Here is a 6,216-nt window from a genome sequence, read left to right as displayed (position 1 = left end):
CTTCAAACTGAGCTCTCACTACCCCTTCACTCAATCTACCTGTGGACAGATTCCACTACAGTGCTTCAGTGGATCCAGTCCAGCTCCTGCAGGTACAAAGTTTTTGTGGGGACTCGGATCTGTGAGATACAGGAGCTGACCTCTCCGGAACAGTGGGGGTATGTAAACTCTGATGATAATCCAGCCGATGACATCGCAAGAGGGAAACCACTATCAGAGCTCACGGTCTCCAGCCGATGGGCACAGGGCCCACACTTTCTCACACAGACTCCTGACACCTGGCCGAAGCCCCCGACAGAGTTCCCAGAATGTGGCAGTGAAGAACTCAGAAAGACCGCATTCTGTGGCCTTACAAATGTATCACCAAGTCTGCCAGATCCAGCACAGTACTCATCTTTAGATGATTTGATTCTGGCCACTCCCTGCAGGGGGCGGCTACCACCCCCTACACTGCAAGTGAGCGCCTGGAGGCAGAGACCCAGCTGCTTCAATCTGCACAGAAGGACAGCTTCCCAGAGGAGGTCCAAGCCTTACAAGCAGGTAACCCTGTTCGCCCGAGCAGTCGTCTCAGCGCCCTTTCCCCTGAGTATGACAGCCCCAGTGGACTAATCAGAGTGGGAGGCCGCCTGCGTCAAGCTACAGATGTAGACCCTGACAGCATCCACCCAGTTGTGTTATCACCTGATCACCCTCTGACTCAGCTCATCATAAAGCACTATGATGTTCAGCTGTTTCACTCTGGTGCAGAGAGACTCTATGCAGAGTTACGCCGCACCTACTGGATTCTCAGAGGTCGCCAGGCCATTAAGAAACATCAATACCGGTGTGTGGACTGCAGGAGATGGCGCGCCTCACCCTCCACACCAAAGATGGCTGATCTTCCCTCATCTCGGCTGAGACTCTACAAACCGCCCTTCTGGTCTACAGGCGTAGACTGTTTCGGACCATACCTGATTAAGATTGGGCGTAGGAGAGAAAAACGCTGGGGAATCATCTACAAATGCCTCACCACTAGGTGCGTCCACTTAGATCTCATCCCTAGCCTTGATACTGACTCTTTCTTAATGTCATTACGCAGGTTTATTGCACGCCGGGGGAAGCCGTACGAGCTGTGGTCCGACCGGGCCACCAATTTCAGGGGCGGCCATAAAGAACTACAGAGCGCCTTTGAGAGCATGGCACCAAAGTTGCAGCAGCAACTGGCTAAGCAGACTATCAACTTCCACTTCAACCCACCGTACTCTCCTCATTTCGGGGGAACCTGGGAGAGGGAGATCAGATCTGTTAAGTCAGCCCTGCAAGGCGTCCTGAAAGACCAAGTTGTGGCAGAGGAAGTGCTCCTAACAGCGCTCATAGAAGTTGAAGGGCTCCTTAATTCTAAACCACTCGGATATGCCTCCTCTGATGTGGCTGACCCGGACCCCATCACGCCAAACTTGCTGCTAATGGGGCGGCGCGACGCTGCATTACCACAGGCAGTATACGGCCCTCATGATACCCTTTCCAACAGAAGATGGAAACACAGTCAGGTGATCAGTGATCATTTCTGGAAACGCTTTGTCCAGAACTACCTCCCAGGGCTTCAGCTGAGACATAAATGGAGGAAATCTACTGATAATGCTACTGTGGGACAAATTGTGATGATCGTTGACTCCAACCTTCCCAGAGGACTTTGGCTGGTTGGGACCATCACCAAGGTTTTCCCAGGAACAGATGGTGTTGTTCGAGCTGCGGAGGTGAAGGTTAAAGACAGTATCTACATTCGCCCGGTAACCAAACTGGTGGAGCTCCCTGAAATGCCTGAGGATTCAAGCGGAACTTCTTCAAACTAGTTGACTTTTGAATGAGTGTATTTGCCAGGCAAATACAGGGGCGGCTGTTAAAAGTCCGTGCCCTGACATAGACTACGTTACCCATAATGCATGTGTTCATTTGTAGTTTTGCTCAATCGCGGTTGCGCAAGGTACTTTCACTTTGGTTTGGTCCAGTGCCATGAGAGCATCATTCACGGTGCAGAGAATTGCCATCCTTTGTTAATCCTGCGCTAATCTTGTGTGTATGAGTGCTGTGTGCGTCCTTAAGATGTAAGTACGACTTTTGCATGAATGACGCGTTTATCGCAGAGTTATTAGCCCAGGTGGCGAAGTTGTTATACTTGTGTTATTCCCTACTGTTATACTGCTGCGGCCCGCTACGGCGCTCCACATGCGTTTCTAAAGTAGCCATATACTGTATATACTTTATATTGCCTTGCAAATAACTGCAAATATTATATTTAATTTATAGTTTGCCTGTTTTTGGCACATTTCACTATTTGGAGATTTATGGCATTTATGCAAGTTCATTTATAGTGTTAGAGCTCCATCTAGTGGATTTTTGGTTGTACTGCGGGTGATTTCTTTATGCATCCGTATGTAACCATAGCCTACTTGTTTATTAATATACATTTTATTGTATTTTCTGTTTCAGATAACCACACACACATCCACAAACACACCTAATTTGTCATATCAATACCTGTAAACCATCATCATCTCCATGTACCTGACTCCTCCTCAATAAATTCTCAAAACTGCACCATTGGATTTGCCTATTCCTTCTGACCGAGGAAGACTCAGTTGACGAGCAATCCATAATCAGCCGCAGACGCACACGGTCTCTTATAGGTATGCACGGCCGATTTGGTTTGAGGTGTCTCTTGCAGTGTTGGAGTGTGTGTATGTGAACCGTATCTATTTATTCGACTTTATTCACTGTAGTCTTGATATTGTTAGACTTTATATCCTGTAACTCATTTATTATGAGACTTGTATTCACTGTGATTTATTTATTGTAGAATTGTTCACTGTTACCTACGGGGAACATTTGTGTGCTCTGATTGTCTAGTGTTTAATAAAATTATATTTGAGTACATCAGTCCCATTTCTGTGCCTTCATTGGATACAACCTGCCTAAATAGTTTAAAGGGGAGCGCTGTTTGGGTTTTCTAGTTTAGATATTCAAATTGTGTGTTGGAGCGCCCCCTAGGGGTCACACACGTTTATACAATGTGATTTTTTTTGTAGTTGTGTATTTTAAACAAACTTATTAAATCACTGTTAGAAAATGCAATTTGTGTAGATTTTTGATTTGCTGACCTGTGTGGTAGATGATACCGTTCATTTGGTATCCCTCCAGGGCACATTGCAAGTCTAGAGGGCCTAAAGGCCCTTGCACACCGAGTCCGAAATTATAGCATGCGTTTTTTCACATTCGTGATTCGGTGGCTCTGAATTGTCAAAACACCATTCAAAATGCTTGCTACGGATGCGAAAAACACAGAAAATCAAACCTGATTCTTTTTTCTTTTTTTTCTCTTTTTTTGACAGATGAAAGTTTCGGTGGCAGTGTGCAAGCGTGATTGACATAACGTGAGGTCGTATTTATTTTTTAACGTGCGACAATTTCGGATGCGAATTTCGGACTCAGAGTGCAAGGGCCTTAATCCTGTGCTTATTCCGACGTTCTACACATTCATCCAAGTCCGCCTGCAGAACATTTTGGAAGCAGAACTGAAGCAGGAACTGGTGTCCGTTGCTGCCATTGAAGTGTCCTTCATTTCTGAGGTCCCCAAAGAGTTCTATCCAGAACTGAGCCCTAGAACACAAAAAGTCCAGATACATCAATGACATCAAATTTTTTCTTAAATAATTTTGCGTTAGATTTATTTTAATTTAAATGTTAAAATTTACTAGTTGCAATAGTGTAACTAAGGCATCACTTTACTGACATTTTGTCAATGCTCAAGAAAATGAAACAAACACAAACCTTGCTTTCCTAAAGCTGGACCACCAAGATTGGTCACCGTTGATGGTCATTGATGTACCTTACATGTGACTTCTTGAGCCAGCATAGTAGTCTCTGTGGTGATGACGGAGATTGCACTGTATTGCTGCCATTGTCCCATTTTCTGTTCCACAGTCCGTTCGTAGTCTCATGGGTGCGACGCCAAGGTGTTGTACACAGGACGTATAGTTACTGTATGTGCAATAACAGCAGGGTCATTGTTAGTATGCCCACAAGTAAGCCAGAGGACACGTCTAGAAAAACCATCAATGCATCCGGATATGCTGAAACCAAATGGCTTTAGTTTATCGTACCCATCAACATGCCAAGGATAGTTCGGTCCCATGGAGTGATACGTACACCTAACGAATCTACGACGTGTCCTTTGTTCTGTCCCTTGTGGGTTGAGTTCTTGCAGCAGCCGCATAATGTCTTCACGTTTAACACGCAACTTGTCCGGTAGCCGAACAACTGTCCTGGTCCACACAGCTCTGCTCTTATAGCATTCCTTACATTGTTTATCGGCGAATAGTTCGTTCTTCTGAACATACCATTATCCTTCAGGTGTGTTTTTAAAGAGCGCAAGCTAATTTTAATGTCGTGGTATGTCGCCAGCATGTCCACAATCATGGCATATGAATGTCCTTCTTCAAAGTAACGTTAATGTGTTCCATTTTCGCATTTAGCAAAACAAAGTTGATCACAAATTTCTTGATTGACAGGTGTCTCGTCCAATCAGCGATAAGTATGTCATTCTCAAAATATACCTACCTTTTCCGTTTTGTATGAATTGTCGTTGTGTTTTCTGAATTGTCGTTGTGTTTTCTGAACTTATTTTGTTTTCTGAATTGTTATTTTGATTTTAGACTTGCCATTGTGTTTATAATTTGTAGTTTTGTTTTTGGATTTGTTATTTTGTTTTTGTAATTGTGATTTGTTTTGCACCTCTCGGCCACCGTAGTTACGCCCTGATATACTTCAAGCGAAATCGAAGAATGAACTGTTGTAATGTCATTTCTGGTGTTCGTTTCGGGAGTTCGGTACAAAACAGCTTTCCAGAAAAGTTCACTCTGGCTGGTAAAAACGAACCACCATTGGTCCATGGCGATGACGCAAAAGGTGGGAAACTAAACTGACTTGTTTGAAAAAGCCTCTATGATGAGAAGCAGCTCGCTTCCCAAAATTATAGATTTAGCCTTTCTGCCCGTTTCTGTCAGCTCAAGAGTATAAATAAGATTTAATATTTGTGTTTCTCTTGTGAAAGTCAACTGGAAAGGTGAGACCATGCGCATTGCAAGTATTTTAGCAGAAGGGATCTTGTGTGAATTGTGGAAAGCTTAAATGCCAGACATCCAGGCTGAAATCAACTAGGGGATTTTAAACACTCTTTATAAAATATAAATAATTGTAAGACACCATTAAGGTCTCTATCTGATTTAGACAGATGGAGCTATTAAAGCTGAAACCTAATGAAGTGTCTTTTCTGTTCTTCCAAGGTTCAGCAATAAAGTTAAATGAGGAACAATTTCTTTCTGTCCATTACATTAAATTACTCACTCCATTCTCCTCTCCTCTGTTCAGTTAGCTGCTAAGGGACCCACATTAGTGTTTTATGGCTTTTAAGGGAATGAGTTCGGCTTCCAGCTGCAGGAGATCTACTGGATATGGACATTATTTATTCATTGTTTGAACCTTGCAATGATTTCTTCTTCTTCTTCATTGTACTTTAACAGATTTCCGAAGGATCCAGCTTTACATTTTCCAGAATTTGAAAATGTAAATGATTTGTAGATTTGGGATTATTACTATCCACTATTCCAATGAGAAACCACAAGAGGGCTTGAAAAACAATTATGTGTGGATTTCTTGGTCAGATCAGTGATAACTCCTATAAATATTACATCACACTGACGAGAGATCTCACTTCCACATTCTGTTACATATATAGACATATATTGCTCTTGATTGCTTAGTTTCTTTAACTTTATATCATGGCATCTGTGATGTTTTCAATACTTGGGTTTTCAGGAAAGATTGTCAAAATTGACTTTTGCTGACAAATAAACATGAATTTCTCGGTCCAGGTAACACGGAGAGTGAGTATTGAACATTGTTAATTTACATTTATTACAGACTTAGTAACAATACAAAAGCGTGTTGAAAATCTGTGAAGTTACAACAGACAATTTAGTGCTTCACGTTTTTATGTGTAGAGATTTATGTTAACTAATGACAATTAATTAAATAACTATGTTAATTTAAAGAATTAGTTATGGAACCTGCACTGTAAAAAAAATTATATGATCAATATGTTATGACAAGATATGTTTTTGCATTGCTTTAACTCATCAAAATAAGTTAAGCAATTGTCAGCTTTTTAAAAAAGTTATA

At 42.2% G+C, this 6,216-nt stretch overlaps 1 long non-coding RNA gene across 1 annotated transcript; it reads left to right on the top strand.

Moving 5' to 3' along the window:
* Positions 1–1,658: 1,658 nt before the first annotated feature.
* LOC311098124 lies at positions 1,659–2,577 on the top strand. Its single transcript, XR_014609374.1, has 2 exons — positions 1,659–2,084; positions 2,126–2,577. It is a non-coding gene; the product is annotated as an uncharacterized lncRNA (long non-coding RNA).
* Positions 2,578–6,216: the final 3,639 nt, after the last annotated feature.

Source organism: Abramis brama (genome assembly GCF_963993115.1).
Source record: "Abramis brama genome assembly, chromosome: 15".
In the NCBI taxonomy this organism is placed as follows: domain Eukaryota; kingdom Metazoa; phylum Chordata; class Actinopteri; order Cypriniformes; family Leuciscidae; genus Abramis; species Abramis brama.
The sequence above is the reverse complement of the archived record's forward strand: the minus strand, read 5'-3'. Positions and strand labels throughout refer to the sequence as shown.